This window comes from Hemicordylus capensis, chromosome 2, assembly GCF_027244095.1.
Source record: "Hemicordylus capensis ecotype Gifberg chromosome 2, rHemCap1.1.pri, whole genome shotgun sequence".
NCBI classification, from domain to species: domain Eukaryota; kingdom Metazoa; phylum Chordata; class Lepidosauria; order Squamata; family Cordylidae; genus Hemicordylus; species Hemicordylus capensis.
In genome coordinates this window covers 408525743-408543098 of record NC_069658.1, presented here as the reverse complement: position 1 = coordinate 408543098, position 17356 = coordinate 408525743, and the positions used below count along the sequence as shown (strand labels likewise).

General features: G+C 44.1%; 1 long non-coding RNA gene across 4 annotated transcripts in view; it reads left to right on the top strand.

Annotated features, from left to right (window-relative positions):
* Positions 1 to 6680, top strand: part of LOC128341769 (uncharacterized) — a 53941-nt gene extending 47261 nt beyond the window's left edge. For 3 of the 4 annotated variants that reach the window (XR_008314556.1, XR_008314558.1, XR_008314559.1), the window contains 2 exons: positions 729 to 888; positions 3899 to 4909. This is a non-coding gene — a long non-coding RNA (uncharacterized LOC128341769). Of the gene's footprint in view, positions 1 to 728; positions 889 to 3898; positions 5152 to 6517 lie in introns of those variants that run through there. The other variant, XR_008314557.1, reaches the window with a different exon arrangement.
* Positions 6681 to 17356: the final 10676 nt, after the last annotated feature.

The window sequence follows — 17356 nt, the reverse complement described above, 5'->3', positions numbered from 1 at the left end:
CACTGACTGCAATCTCCATCTTTCCCAAGCTCAAAGCACAAGCTCCTGTCTAGGTGACTGTCTTGCTTGTTCAAAATGGAGGCTGACTTTAAAGGCACAAGTTTTGGTCTGTGTAGCAGTATAGCTTAAGACGGAGGCCACATCCCAAGGTGCTGGGGCTGGGGTTCATTTGGCCTGGCAACAGTTCACTGGAGATATACAAGGGGTGTGTGTGTGTGTGTGTGTGTGTGTGTGTGTGTGTGTGTCTGACTGGCATTCCATTCATTTTCATTGCATAAGTTTCATCATTCATTTCAGAGGAATCCTCTTTTTGTTTCTCTGTTGATTTTTGTAACAAAGGGTGCTTACCTAGAGCTTTTCCAAATGGTGACTGGACAGATTCATTAAGGCTGGGGGGTGAGGTGAGTTAGTACAAGGGAATCATTTACAGCGAAAGAAGGTGACGCTCATGTAGGCAATGGCATTATTCAGCTTTGCTCATGATGATTCACCATTATTGCATTTATATGCCTCCTAAAAAGGTAGCACTTTGATGCCATGCTCAAAAAGGCTTAACTTTAGACACTCCCTGCTGCAGGAAAGCCACCTGTCTGGGAAAGCTCCTGGTGGCAAAGCAGAGCAGTAGGCCTTTTTTCCTTTTCCCTTTAAACTGATTTTAAAGATTAAAAGAACCAGCAGTGCTTTTCTGACAACTTCCTCCTGGTGACTGCAATTTTTTCACCTCACAGTGCCTGGATGTTGCATCAACCGGGGGCATTATGGGGAAAAAGATGGTGGCTGGCCAGAGGAAACCACCAGGAGGAGCTCTGATGTTCCTTTTACACTTTAAAAACCGTTTAAAGCAGGCGGAAGGTGGGGAGGACTGCTGCTCCTTCAGGCAACGAAAAGGTAACTCTATCCTACTCCAGCCAGTTTGTTTCACAGTGAATGGGGCTCAAAAGGGTCAAATATGCCATTCGGCTCATTTAGACCCCATAGACTTTATTTTTGTGGATGAAAATGGGAGCAAATGGGCTTGATTCAGTTCAGGTTTCTAGTTGTTTCAACGTACTCCCGTCATGTTCATGCAGTGTTCTGACTTTGGGTATCATGTTGCATGCTTGCTAATCGTCATCAGGACCCTGTGGGAGTTTGTTGGGATATTATTTTCTGGTGGTGGACTTAAAACAATTCATCTGAACTTATGGGTCACTATTGTTTGAGACATATCTTTAATCTAGAAGGGCCATTTCTCTGAGCCAAAGTGGCTGATCTTATGTTTGTCATTGTAAGTCTATTTGGTATGGACCAAGTACTAAAAATGTCCCACCAGTTCAAGGTTCTTTGGAATGGATGAAGTTCAGATTAATAGAATACTTTGAAGATTATGCTCAAAGTCTCTCGCATACGGAAAAATCTTTGTGTCTCTATTGGATACCTATCTTATCCGTACAGCACTGGAACATTATGTGTTCTGGGCTGCACACATACAAAGCAGCTGTGCATTCTTACACATATGTTGCATATGGCCTTTTTTAAAAGCCAGCAGTGAGGACTCTTTTATTTTTAGTCAGACATAATAACTCTTAATTTGTTACACAGGGGGAAAAGAGAGAAACTAATAATAGCTTTCAATAAAGTTTGAGAATAATTACTTAACTAATGTGACTGGAAAATGCAAACATTTTCCTAACAGGAAAAAAGAAAGTTAATATGTAAAGCTTCCTGAATTTACTTAGACCAAAAAAACCAATGTTTCTCCTTTTCGTCCCTGTTGAGATAAGAAATACAGTGTATCATTCCTTAACAGGGTGTATAGATGTAGAATCATATTGTCAAGGCCAACTGTCAACATTGTTAATAATGGATAGTGATGCAAAATCATCTTGTCTAGCATGGCCCCCCACCCCACCCAATCCCAACAAAGTGCCCAGTTAGCTTTTTTGGCTGGGCATGATTTGGGAAGCAGGGGACCAGCAGACATACTGAGGTCAAGCACATAACATTTAGGTGGGGCAGGGAGGGCGGGGGGAGAATAGCACCTACCTTCTGCAAGATAATCTGGTGTCGTCTTGAGGCTGTGCGGCTTGCATGCCCACAGGACCGGCACTGCCATGAGCTGTGCGGCATTCTGGAGGCCGGAAAAATGCAGCCTGGCCTCCAGAAATCTCACAATGCACTACATGAAGAGCATGGTGCATTGGGAGATTCCCCCCTGAGCCAAGCACTCTATGTGCCTGGCTCTGTGTCTGCTGAGGCTGCAGGCAGCCCTAGCAGACAACATGACTGGGGACTGAGGTAAGAGGGTGGAGTACCTTAGTAAAAGCCTGGGGGGAAACGCTAGGCTATCTGGCAGGTCAGCGCCAGGATCGGCCTTGATCCTGGTGCTACACATGAGCAGTCCTACCCAGGTAGGGCTGCACAAGCCTGGAAAGGGCTGCTCAGGTGAAAAGCCTTATTGTCTGTGCCCATTGGTCCCAGCTCCTTCCCCCTGCCCGCCTGCATGGTGCCTGCCTCTGGGAAGGTTAATTAGGCAATGGATGTCCTCCTTCTTCAGCCGCACTGTCAGAGCAGTAATGCTGAAAGAGGAGACATCTGCGGCACGCCACTACTGAGTACGCCTTTACACTGTGCTCTGCGATGGCAGGCTTACAGGAAATGAGCAGCAGCAGCATTCGGTGCTCTATTTTCAGCGCATGGGGCCATATTCAGGTTTGCATAGCATTCACCCTGATGTTGCATCAGGTAGCCAGGGCATCTGGGAAACCTAGAATGATCCTACACCCTGAAGGTGAAGGACATCCACTCCTAATGCCTCCCACAAGAGGGCTGGAAAGAGTGGCTGACATCCTGACTAATGCTGCACTTACACAGGAACATAGGAAGCTGCCATATACTGAATCAGACCATAGGACCATCTAGCTCAGTATTGTCTACACAGACTGGCAGCGGCTTCTCCAAGGTTGCAGGCAGGAGTCTTTCTCAGCCCCATCTTGGAGATGCCAGGGAGGGAACTTGGAACCTAGATGCTCTTCGAAGAGCAGCTCCATCCCCTCAGGGGAATATCTTGCAGTGCTCACACATCAAGTCTCCCGTTCATATGCAACCAGGGCAGACCCTGCTTAGCTATGGGGACAAGTCATGCTTGCTACCACAAGACCAGCTCTCCTCTCCAGACCAGCTCTTCTCTTCTCACTTGCACAAGGTGGTTTGGCTAGTGCGAAGCTGTTGTGTTAGCTAGTTGTGCTAAATCTGGAGCTTGTGTTCCAGACTAATGTTGCACTAGTGCAAGCATGTCTGTCCTTGTGCAACCTGTGCCATGTCTCATATGCTTTGCAGGGAACTTTTGCACAAGAGCACAGTAGTACAAGAGCACCAATCCGAAAAATTCCCTGTGATTTAGCGCACCTATGAAATCTTCTTGCACTGGCACAACTTTGTTCATTGCACAAGCACCGCATTAGTCTGGACATTGGCCAGCTATATCTTCATGTTCTCTTTGATGTGGACAATGACTTGGCTTTGAAAGACCAAGACCCAATCAAATTTTCATGATACAACCAAGACCTTTATAACAGAATAAATAAATACAGAGATTGGTTTGCAGATATGGTCAGCAGGTGAAAGCAGCTTGCAGATACGGCCCCCTGCTAACTGAGCCAAGAGGCACCTTTTAAAAGTGGTGATTCTCTATACTGAGCAGGGGAAAGCACCTGGCCTTGTCCATCCCCAGCACAGCATCCCTCCAGTGGCTGTTGCTGGTGTCTGAATTCTGTTTTTTCTTTTTCTTTTCTAAGACTTTGAGCCCTTTGGGGAAAGGGAGCCATTTTATTTATTTGTTTATATAAACGTAAAATGCTTTGGGAACTCTTGTTGAAAAGCAGTATATAAATAATCGTCATATTTGTATTTGTCGCAGACTAAAGAAGACTGAAGTGTAACACAGCAAAAGTTAACAAGCAAGAAAACATTTCTTCTCATTGTCCGTTTCTTCAAGCATTCAGACCTGCTTTTAGAAGGACTCTTGGCTTTCATTCCAATTTCCCTTGTTCCAATTGGTCAGATCTCTGGGGGATTCCAAGTCTGAGCAGACAACTAGCAAACACCCTGGCAGAGCAACCCAGAATAGTAAGGCTCACTCTTCTCAGATGACCACACATGTGTGCTTTTAGCTCTTTCCAACTTGGAGCACGGAGCTATTTTAAGAGTTTCCTCTTTTCATACATACATAGTTGCCATGGTTGCAAAACTAATGCACATGGAAAGAAAGGTCCTTCACACTGTTGACTCAGCACCAAGGCACGTTGCTGAATCTCCCTGTTTCTAAACTCACGTTAATGAAAGGGATAGTAAATCAGCCTCTCATCTGCTGTTGCTCTGTTGACTAATGGAGGAACTACTCCGAGAAGTTTAGAGGAACTAAGCTTCCACCTGAGAAGCTAGAACAGTGTTTACCCATTACCATGCCATCCAAGATAACTTCTTCCTGCTTTGGCTTGCTCTGCCAATTAGATATAAACATTTCATATATGCTGTTTTCAAGGAACCAGAAAATACACAGATCAAATACTAATACTAATTCACTGAACTCTCAACAAAAAGACCTTTTATTGGGGAGGGGGCCATAAAAGCTGTAACATAAAAACATAAGACATTTTGGTAACATACCATCCTCAGTTAAATAATGCATTGATTCTATGCCTGATGCATGTCATTTCATTGTCTACAAAAGCCTTTGCCACAATAAACTAACTAGTCTCTTAAGAGACCACAGACCAGCAAGAGATCAGAGATGAGTACCCACTCATTATTCTCAAGGGGTGGTGAGGCAGGTTCAACACATGCTTTTGCCATAATGAAATGTATGCTTCCCACTGATGAGGTGCATGTGTACATCCCTGAATAATCTAAACTGACTCTGAACTACCCATGCCTACTCCTGTGTTTATGTTATCTGCTCAGCTGTTTTAAAAATTACTAATCAATGGATCTAATCAGTTTTACAGGAGGAAACTAAAATGTCTCCTGTTCTGAGATTCATAATTGGCTGCTTTTGCACATCACAAAAAACCAGAGTTGAAGGGACCTTCGGTTGAAAATTTTATCATCTGAATGTGTGCAACCACAGTTTGGATGGAAAATGGACCTGTGGTTTCTCTCCCCAGGCTCCAGGTTTGTACCTTCGGTTTGTAGTAAGCTTCCTCTGCACCTCTGCTTTTGTGCTGCCTTTAACTCTGGTTTTGTGGTGCCTACGTTACGTTTGAACGTGCCCCCACAGTTTCACTCTTAGGCAACCAGAGTTGAGGGAGGAAGCTCCTCCCTCTCTCCGGCTGCAAATGGCTGCCAGGGCTGTCCTTCAGTCAAGAAGGAAGCCCGCACAGCCAGTCACCCCTCCTCTCTGCAGTCTTGCTGACTGCAGAGAGGGTGCTCTGAATTCCGACGGGAGAGCAGGGGAAGGGGGAAGTAGAGCCATAGGTCCATTGAACCTGCAGTTCTGTGTGCAAATGAGGCCATTGTTCACAAAGAGAGACAGGAGCCCTGATCCTGGGAACATAAATGGGGCTGAATTATGAGGCTGGGGTGATGGGAGCTTGCCCTTTGCAGGGTGAATCAGTAGTTCTAAGCCCTTACCAAAGGGGGCCACTTTTGAATCATTCTTAAAATGCCTGGAGGGTGAAAAGTGAAGTGTTAGTGGCCCTGGTGGTGAATTTCAGTAGAGAATTATTATTGATTTTTTTGAGCTGTTTTAACTATAATGGGGAATGGGTAAAGGTGCAAGGCTAGGAGACTGATAAACAAACAAACAAACAAACAAATTCTGTATGGCACTGGCATCTCCACACCACTGCCTTACATTATGATCAGCATTGACCTTCCATTCATCCAAATGCTCAGAAGGATTGGATTGGAAGTGATCAGAGCATTGGATTGGATGTGAGATGTCTTGGGCCAAATTCCACAGTCACCCACATTTTACCATCTCTACTGTAACTGATTCCAAGGCCATCATGCTTTCAGCAAACTAGGGTCAATTTTGTTTTAATTAAACTTCAAACATCTCAATGTGGTGATCAAGTGATCAGATCTGTTGTCTTAATTCAGCCTTAAGCTCTGTGCTCAAAGCTGGTCCCAAATCTGGAGATATCTCAACTTCCAAGTAATACAAATCAAATACTGAAGCAAAATATTTGTCTGAAAGCAAATGGGTTTATAAAATCAAACATATATAGCTTCGGAAGCCAGCCAACCAAGCCCATATATCCCGCCACTGATGCTTTTAAATTTAGAAAAGGCTAGGAGCACAACTTGGTTTCCATCCCCCAATAGATTCCTTGTAATCCTAGCCATCATGCTGGAGTGTTTGAGTAAGGATTGCTGTGCAATATGTGGGTTATTTGTTAAACAAACAGTACTGATTACTTTTGAAGTTAAAGCCTTCTTATTCATCCAAAATTATATCCAACAAGAACTGGAGAATAACTTGCTAATGATCAGCCAAGAACTAGTCAAAAGCATTCTCTCTCTCTCCCTTTCTCAGCAGTAGCAGACTCTTTAAAAAAAGAGATGAAGGTTTTTACTGAATCTTTTTCCCCTAATAATGAGATGCTGATGTTTGTTTTGGATTTCTCCACCATTTGAAATGAGAAGGATGCCAGAGAAAATGTTTTATTAAATAAAAAGGGTATGTCATTTTGTAAGTATTTATGAAAGTTGACCCTGAATCGCATTTGCTCCTGACACACAATAGGAATCTAATTTATGGCATCAGCCCTTTCAGAACACCCCCAAGAGCATTTCATACAATGGTGGCCAACTTGGAGGTGGGGCAAGGTTGCCAAAAGGCAGACTGCTGAAACGAAAAGCGTGCCATGAGAATAAATATGCTGTTTCCAGTGCCTTCGTGGGGTTTTGTCTCTACTCTGCCGGGCTGAGGAGTAAAAAGCAGTGTAGCGTGGGAGGGAGTGTAGCATGGCAGTAGTGCAGGTCTAGCTCAGTTGGAAGAACATAAGTATCTTCATCTCACATTGTGGGTCTGTGCCCCATGTTGGGAGATGGCATTTGTAATGGGGTCGTAGCCCAGTGGTAGAGCATCAGTCGACAATCCCAAGTTCAAACCCTGGCATCTCTAGGTAGGGCTGGGAAAGACTCGTGCCTGAAATGGTGGAGAGTTGCTGCCAGTCAGTGCAGAAAATATTGAGCTAGATGGACCGATGGTCTGACTCAGTATAAGGCAGCTTCCTATGTTCCTATATCTGATTTTACCCCATAACCAGGCCCATAAGCCATCCTCATAAGCTCCCACATTTCACAGACAAAAATAGGGACATCCTTGTGCCTGAGTCAATACGGCCATGACGGATTCCAGCAACTCAACAGTGTGATAAGGTGGACAACGGCAGGACCAATACTGGTTCAAATGTACCACAAGCAGATAGCAAGAGGTAAAGATGCATGCAAGCAGATGGCTACAGTTGACAAAAACAGTGAGACTAGTAGCCACAATGACAAGGCAAGTCAAATAGATGTCGATGTCGATATACACAATGGAGTCATGCACACAACCAAAACAGGTGGCAGTGGGGAAGGCGGGTGGGCATGCATGCTCCTGCTTGCCTCCCTGCACATGATCAAAGCTGCTTAGACAGTTCTGCTGTGCGCCAGCCCGGAGCTCATGAGTGGCACCATGGAGAGAGGCAGCCAGAGGAGGAAATCCTTTGGCATCCCTCAATGCACTGCTCCAGGCGTGTGGTGCATTGAGGGATCCATCCTCAGCATCCAGCCCAAGCATACATACGACCCTCGCACCGGGGGTCATGCCCTTAACCCTGGTTAAAGGCTGGGACAAAAATTAGGGTTAGGCAAGGCGGATGTGCCAGGATTGGGGATGATCCCAGCACTCCACATGAGCAGGCCAACGTATGCTGGACTGCCCTAGTGTGGGTTAGGCTGTTTGTGAGAATAGCTTCCCAATATGGCAGGTGTATCATCTAGAAGACTTTGGTCCCATTGTACAAATGAAGAATACTGAAGTAGACTATAAAGTGACTAGCTCAGTGCATAAATCCATGCCACAGAATTCTTAAACAGGAATACAAGTCACGTCATAATAATGCACACTTCTGAATGTATGCAGAGTATGCTCACTGAATGTATGCAGAGTATGCTCCCTCACCACTGAGCAACTACGGTTTCTCCCTTGCCACAGAATGAAGAAGCAGGGCTTACAGAGTGATGGCATATCTTCATACCCTCCAACTTTATGGCCTTGGATCTTTCCATTACAAACTTCTTGTTTCAGTCCAGAAGATTACCGGTTGTGAACTGAACTGAAAAAAATATTGAGTATGGACAGATGTTAGAACAGAGGAGAGAATAGACAATGTTAAAGCACACCAACACCTATCACATGCAGGACTGGAATTGTGACTTCTGCTTTCTTAATCCTGATTTTGTAGTATGGGTGTGCACGGAACCATCTGGCCCGCTTCGGTTTGAGGCCGGAGTGGCCTCGAACAGAACCGGGCCAGTTCGGTCCAGCCCCCATCGAACCCCCCCGGTCCACAACCTTTTTTAAAAAAAATTAAATCAAAATTAACTACCTGTAGCACATAGCCTCACAGAGGGCATTTGTGCATGCATGGCGGCAGCCAAAATGGCCGCCACTCGCTTTTAGGGAGGCCCGTAAGGGCCAAAAAGACTATGTTTACCCGGCCACAGCAGTGATGAGGGAGGCCAGCAGGGGGAGAGGGAACCCTCGCAGACCACCCCACAGCTACAGCAAGCCCCTCGAAGAGGCTACAGGTTGTTACTTTTGATTTAAATTTTTTAAAAAAAAAAGTTCACCCACCTGCCGAATGGTTCGGTTCAGGTCTGGACAGAACCGGGGTGGGTGGGTTCGGTTCAAACATGAACCGTCGGACCGAACCGTCGGACCGCGTACCAGTTCTGCACATCCCTATTTTGTAGTACAGTGGGTAGCACTGTAGTCAGGGATGTGGAGAAACCAACCGATAAAATTCTCAGGTGTTTCTCCTTGTGGGGAGCCCTGAAATGTCTCTTTGGAGGAATCCTGAAATCCTCTTTGAATTTGGAAAAATGTCAGCTCCTATTACCAGAGCAGGACTGAGAAAATCACAGAAGGGAAGCCTTTTAACCATACCTGGCTTTGGTTTGGAATAAGAAAGAAGAATGGATTATGTACTTCCAGCTAGGCAGTCAAAGCATTGATGCTTGGTGATTGGCGAGTCCCGTCTGCAGTTCCTAGAGGAGCTGCCTAGGAATGAAACCATGACTAGTACAGATCTGTGCAGAAGGCCTATTACTTGTACTGGGGCAAGTAATAGCATGGTAGTGACCATCTTTGTATGTCTAGGATATGTTGTCCCAACTTCAAGCCAGAAAACATTATCTCTAGAAATCAAGTGCATTTGAAGGTAAATGCTCTGGCTCATGTGGAAAATCTCTCCCACTATACTATTCTAAGCTTTCCTTCTGCAAGCAGCTCATGTTATTTATTTGGTATTTACTGGCATGTATAGTAATTGTCGAAAATGTCAGTGAATTGGCAAATGGTAAATATCATTGACACACGGGATGGAGAAATAATGTTTCCGTGGCCTCAAATTTTCCACCACGCAAACGAGAGTCTGTTGTGATTCCCTAACCATTTTGAGTGGGATAACAACAAAGTCCATGGAAGAAACAAAGCATTTTGTCAAATTACTTTGTGGTATGTGCACAACAAACTAATTGGAAGCATATTATTGGGATTCTGGGTTATGGTCTCTGTTTATGCCCTATCTGAATATCATGGGGGAAGCCTTATTCATTTCAGTGGCCTTTACAACCCTGCTTCTTATGATCAAGTTATACCTTATTCTTATTCTGCGTTGTAAGACTGTGTGCCAGTGTTTATTCCCATGAGAAGAAGGATGGAGAAAGGGTCTCTGGTGAGATCCAGACATCTCCCATTTAGATATTGGATTCTCTGTTTCACTATATCCAATCCCACTATAAAGGCCAGCAGGGGACTTTTGCCAACATTGGTCCTCTGTGGTATTGCATAAACAGCTGAGACCAGCAAGAATTGTGCAGTCAGCTTCCTGCAGTGAACACAGGGATGTCCTCAGAGAAAATGTACTTCCTTTCCCCAGGATGCTTCTTATGGTCCTGGGTGTGCACTAAACCGGCAATGTAGGGTAGTGGGAAGCTGTTCTCTGGGCAGCTTCCCAGAGGTCATTATTCCTCTGACAGAAGAGATAATTAGCTCCAGGGGTCCAGGAACTATCTGCCATGCATCTATCTTCCTCTGTGGTGCCTTCCTTCCTTCCTTCCTACCCACTCCATTTGCTGTCTCTTTATTGGAGGAGTGTGCTCTGCCTTTTCATTTCTCTTCCCTGAGCAGTACTGTACTGGAAGGGCAGGGTCTAAATATTTTAAATACATACATAAATTTTAATAAATCATTATTTAGTCTGGTGTATTACAAAATGCCCTAAAGCTTACTAAGCAGTTAATAAATCACAGCTTTGGGGACAGCTTAACTACTGTATTTTAATAGACTGAGGAAAGTCAGAGGATAGCTATGGCACCAATGGAGAAAATATTAGAAAGAGCCTAAGATGACGGTTCGATGGAATAGACTGGAAAAGGAGAAAGAGAGATCAAGAGAGCGCAAACTTTTAAAACTGTATTTAAAAAGAGAGAGGTATTTCAGGCATTCTCAAATTATCAGATAAGAAAGGTAAACATGGGGGAGGTTTGAAACTGAAATATAAAACACGGTAACTTACTTTTATTACTCAGGCGGTTTAATTTTTTCTTGTTTTGTTTTGGTATTTCCTGCATCTGTACAAAAACATCACACTGACCTGTGCTATGTATGCTCAAATGTCAAGTGCTCGGAGAATGCCCTGCCCACTATGTTCTGGAGTGCAAGACAGCATGTCCCCAGGAGGAGATTTTCCTACCCATTTTTAAAGAAAAAATTAAACTGATTCCCCAGCTCCACTCACATTGGCACTGGCCAGAGGAACTAGTCCACCCAGTTCAGTGAGTGTCAGCTGGAGCACACAGGAAGATCTCATTACGTACGTTCTCTCCCCAATCTTCATCCCTCCCAATTATGTTAAATTCTGCTTAAGGGGAACATGCCAGCTTGTCTAAAGTGGCCAGCTCCCAGGTGGTAGATTGGCAAGAGGTGGGGGCTGCTACCATCTGCCTCCATCCACCACCACTCCTGCCCCACCTACTCCCATCCTCCCTCAATTTAAAAGGGAAGAGGGGGACAGAAACGATGGAGAATAGATACATGGTGGGCAAGGGCATCTCTGGTGACACACTAGCCCACCACCTGCCCCTTCTGCCTTGTTCCTCTATTCCTTTTTAAGTCTAGGGAACATAGGAGGAGGAGCAACTGTGGAGATTGCTCCTCTCACCTTGGGAGTGCTACTAAGTCAAAGGAGGTGGCACAGGACGGTGCTGTGCACCACCAGGTAAGGATGCTCTGTCTCAAATATGGGTGGATCACGCGCCAGGCCTGGAGGTGAAATCAGTCCCTAACTATTAACCATAGAACAGCACCACTGCCACAATATCCTGTCCCCAGATATTGCAGTAGTGTTATCTCAGAGATGATAACTTTACTGCTGGGAAGTTTGGGAGATAATGAGGCTATGCTCTAGGGATGTGCACAGATTGGTTTTTTTAAAATTTGATTTGTAGCCACATTGAATCACCCGCAATTTGTTTTGGGTCAAAATCTGCCCCTCCGAATCACCCCAGATTTGATTTGGATCCAATCAATCTGAATCTGAATCCAAATCGATTCAGGGCAAAAAGGGGTCCTGGGGGCAAAAGAGTGGGGTGGGTGGTAGTGGCCAGTGGGTGGAAGCTACCACCCAAATTTCAAAGAAATTGGGCAAAGGGGTGATTTTTAACAAATTTTGGAGGTTTGTGCATCTTTAAGCTTTCCCCCATAGGGAGTAATGGGGACTTCAGCAGCCCCATAACTCCACGTGTGGGGCACCAAGGTGGCCTAGAGTGAGTTGTGGTGGGTGGTAGTGCCCAATGGGTGGAAGAAGCTAGTTTCCTTCTGCCCATTGGGCACTACCACCCACAACAACCTGCTCTGGGCCATCCTGGTGCCACCCATGCAGAGTTGTGGCTATTGAAATCCCCATTACTCCCTATGGGGAGAAGCTTAAAGATGCACAAACTTCAAAAATTTGTTAAAAATCACCCCTTTGCCCAATTTCTTTGAAATTGAGGTGGTGGCTTCCTTCCACCCATTGGGCACTACCACCCACCACAACTCGCACTGGGCCACCCTGGTGCCCCCACACAGAGTTATGGGGCTGCTGAAATCCCCATTATTCCCTATGGGAAAAACTTAAAGATGCAAAAACTTAAAATATTAAACTCACCCCTTTGCCCAATTTCTTTGAAATTTGGATGGTAGCTTCCAACCATTGGGCACTACCACCCAACCCACTGTGGCCACAACATGGAGGTCTGAAACTCCAATTGTTTTCAGGTCCGAATCTAGGCGATTTGTTTTGTACCCAAATCTGGGCAATTGAGCACAGGGGCGATTTGTTCTGTCTACAAATCACCCGAATCAGCTAGATTTGGGTACAAATCATTTTGTACCCAAATCGATTCACACATTCCTGCTATTCACACAATACGAGCCGCCTGGGTTAGTTGTGTTGTCTGGAGCACCGAGAGCCCGCTGTTCCTGGCTGCTCCAGAAGAGGGTAGCCCTGGTTTTCTACTTTGTATTTCACCCGATATTTTACCACATCTTAGCATAGCAAAAATATCGTCTTCTCATCTTCTTAACCCATTCTATGACTCATATAGATATGTGCAGATGGAAGTATAATCCTATATTAACAGGTTCTTCAGAACTGCAGAGATAAGCATAACTAGATCCAATGGCTGCAATTTGAAGATAAACAAATGCAGTCCTGAAATAAGATGCAACTTCCTAATAAGGAGAGTAACTGAACCCTGCAACAGACTTCCTGTCACTTTGAACTTTTACAAGAGGATTGGATATCATACATACATATGGGTGTGGGTGTGGGGAAGACTCCATGTTATTGCATCCAATATTATATTGTATGACCAAACTATACCAAGTTATAACATGAAGCAATGAAATGAGACAAAAGATCTTCTTAGGTAACTACACACAGTGAGTCAAAGAGATATATTAGAAAGGTGGACAGAATGTACAGCAAAGGTTGTTTTCAAGCAGTTGAAACAACTGAAAGGCTGTATTCTGAAACTTGAGCTCCTTTCCCTTTGTTCTGAGTGAACAAGTGCACACTTTTCAGGAGAGGATCACTGACATGCTGATTTAGGCTTGCTCAAACACATCACAAAGATGACAAGTTACATAAGCTGACTTGCTCAATGATTACTTTCCATTAGTGCCAAGTGAAAACACATAAATCTGCAAAGTGTCTCCAATGTCGTATATACTTGTTGCACGAACAGTGCAATGGAAACTGTTTGTAGTCTTTGCCAAAAGAGTACAGTCCTCTAACTTGATTTTGCAATGATCCAGTCCTGTCCCATCACTCAACAATCTGATGGGAAGTTCTGGTGATAGTTTTGAACCAAGTATGATTTATCTTCTGTTAGAATCCCTCATGGGCCATCCCTGTAACAACATCTATAACTGTTTTGATAGGTTACAAGCACATATGTGGTTTTGATTATTGTCTGGATGGGATGCTTTCGAGTGCATGCACAAGCTTAAATGTCTGTGAAGTGATTTGTCCTAAGCCCGACAAAGGCTGACTATCCTAGTGCAGACATATTGGACATATATTGCCAGTTCAGCCCTCTGGGCTGGACTCTCTTCCCCTTAAATCCCAGATAGGGGTGTGTGAGCTGGCTCATTTTGACAGGTTCAGACTTGAACTGGGCCTGGCTCAAACCGAGCCAGTTTGGAACTCTACTGGTAAAGGGGAATCTGGTGAGGATTCCCCACTACCAGTAAAGGGGGCTGTCTTAAGGGTAGAGGGGACAGGACGGAAGGGAATAGCTACTTACAAATGCTGCTGATGGCAGCTGCAGAGGCTGTGGGGTGGGCGGCAGTGGCTCACCCACCGACCGCTGGCCTCCCCCAGAGTAGGCAGGGCTTGTGACAGCCCTGTTGGGACCATTCGAGGCCCAGTTTGGGCCTCTGTGCATGCATGGAGGCAATTTCAGTGATGATGAAAAAGTCACTATAAGAGAGTCAATTACCATCATCATCTCTTGTCTTCTTTAAAGGAAGACATCTGTGGGTTCTGCTACTCAGGATGGGAACCTGTTGCTATTTCACTCACTCCCCTTTTGTTTGCTCTTAAAAAAAACACCACACACAATTCATCAAGTTTGAATATTATGTACATTTTGTACACATTTGATAAGATTGATAAGGCTGGTGGAGAATGGAAAGTAGACATTCCCATTTGTGGAATGCCCTCTCAAGGTTCATTTTTCTGACACCTCTTCTGTTGCCTTTATATTGCTGGGTCACAACTAAATTTTTTTTTTTTTAGCCAAGTGTTTTAATTCAGTATTTTAACTTTGTATATTGTGTTCCATTGCTGCTGCTTTGAATGTTTTGTTCACTTATACCAAATTTCATCCAACTTCTTATCTGCTGTTTTCATTTTTATCTGCCTGTTTTGTATTTTGTATCTTAGGTTATTATTAGATTTTCTGTAAGCCACTTCAGACAAAACTTTTGGAGAGGTGGGGTACACTTCTCTTAGGTAAATGAATCAAATTAGAGAATGCATAACTATAAATCACACAGAATGGATCAATCAGGTACATATTATTAACCCAGCAATATAATGCTATGTATGTATTGATTGGTGACTGAATGACTGTATAGTGGGAGTACTTCCAATGCTAGTGACTGCGTACAAGATTTGCCCTTACTGAAGGAAGAGTCATCCATTCACCCTCCAAAACTGCTTCTCCTTTCAGTTCTGGGGTGAAACAAACCAGTTCTGTTGGGAAAGGAAGAATATATTTCCCCTTAAGAGCTCTCCTTCTATCAGTCCAAGACTCTGTTCACCTTAGAAGGGTTACATATCTGCCTCCATCATTGAGACTGTCCAAAACCTGCTATAATTGTCTTGAAGATTCCATTGTGCAATTTATGCATCATATCACTGAAATTTTAAAAGCATGGTCACATGTTGCCTATGCAACTGTGGATCTCTCCTTATTCCTATCACCTGGCCTGCCTTATTCTGTTTTTCTTGGCTGCGTGGCTTATTCTGGCAAAGGAAAAACTCTTAAAGTAAAATATAATGAGGCTAATAAAGTCTTTCTTTCCATTGCCGAATGATGCATCTCTATGAACTCGTTTATCATCATGGCACTTAACATTTCTATAAATCAAAAACCCTTGTGCCCAATATCTGTCAATGGAAAATGGTTTGCTGGCATGGGAGACACAAAAAGGTTCAATATGGTGCTGCTGGGTTTTGTTTTACCAACAGTTAGCTTTGCACAATAGCTCCCTAAGCCTTGTAAAGTACTGTTGCAACTGTCAATATGCCAGGTTCTAAAATAGCGGGGGCTCTTCTTTTGGATAGTGCTGACTAACATTACCATTTGGTGTACTGGAAAAACCTGAAATAGTTCCATCCTTAATGCAATATGATTCCAAGAGAACAGAAAAATTATCCTTCCCAGAGTTTTCTTGCTAGGGAAGATGTTAGAAAATAATTGAAGGGTTAGGTGTGAAATGGTACATTTGTAGTGAACCGTGTCATGCTTGATTGTCTGGTTTATTAGAATCAGATCTTTTGAAGTGCTGAACAATTATATTTATAGCCAACAGTAAAGCGATGCAGAATTAAGCTAGAACAGAACGTAATACTTCAGGATCTATTACTTATTCTTGCAGCGAACCTCCTAATTCAAGAAGCCCACATTGCTCTAAGCATAGCTTAAAGCATAAAGCAAACAGTTCTCCCTCCATAGAATTCTGGAAGTATAAATTCTGTCAGTTTCTGTGGGATCTAAAACAGACTTAACAGCACCAGCATGAAAGCAGAAATCCTGAAAGAAGTCATGACAGGTAAAGGTAAAGTAAAGTGTGCCATCAAACCGATTTCGACTCCTGGTGACCACAGAGCCATGAGGTTTTCTTTTGATGGAATACAGGAGGGGTTTACCATTGCCTCCTCCCTCACAGTATGAGATGATGCCTTTCAGCATCTTCCTATATCGCTGCTACCTAATATAGTACCAGCAGGGGTTCAAACTGGCAACTTTCTACTTGTTAGTCAAGCGTTTCCCCACTGCGACAGGTACATTGGTTTAAAACTAGTTTATAATAAATGGTTTGACAACTGTGGACAGTGGAACCATGGATAATGGGGCCTTGTGGCAATGGGAAGTGGGGGTAGGTTCCTCCAGCCTGGAGAAAAGGGCATAAAATGGCAAAAGGTTGTAGGGGGGGAAGCGAAATAAAGTGCTCTACCATGCTCCGCATGTTTCCAACTGTCCAGGAATCACACACACCCCAGTCTCAAATGGTTTTAAAAATATGATCCACAAAATGGCTCTATTTAACAAAATTGCCTGGAAATGATCTTGGAGGTAATTTTTGGCCACCCCAAAATTGCAGATATATAAAAATTAACCCTCTTTAATTCCCATTACCCCATGTATGCTGAGGTCAGGTATCAATTGCCTGACCATGGATATGCAGAACCATGGATGTCGGGTCTGCGAATAACAAGGTGTGCCTGTATATGGTTGAAGAACTCAAAGCAAAATACCCTGAAAAATCAATGAGTACCGCCCCCATCCTTTGCCAATTCCACAGTGCAGATTACACACAATCCACAGAATTGCATGATGGATATTGCGGGAGGGGGCGCATGTCTTCCCTACCAACTATTCATTTTTCTGACTGATCAGTAGATTTCAGTAGTATTTTATTACTACTTCTAATTATCGTGATGAATAATCTACTTTTTTAAAGGCTTCCTTCACACACCCAGACTGTCATCTAGACTAACCCTGAGCCGATGTGCCAGAGTTTTCTGTCGTGCAAGAGAGGGGCATGGTTTTTGGCAGTCCCTCTTCCCTTTGCAATCACCTGTGCCTTTACAAAACTATGAGATCTGGGGGACCCTTAGGGGCATAGGCACAGGTGGCTGCAAGGGCAGGGGGGAATTAACCAAAAGTTATGAGCCCCCCCCATGTGACAGAAAACTCTATCATGCTGGCAAGGGTGACTCTGGAGGGGGAGCACCATCTCAAACAAGTAGTTTGCCCCCCCCCCCACCATTTTTGTTTCAAGAATGTAACATGGGATACAGCTCGCCCATGCAGAAATGCACTT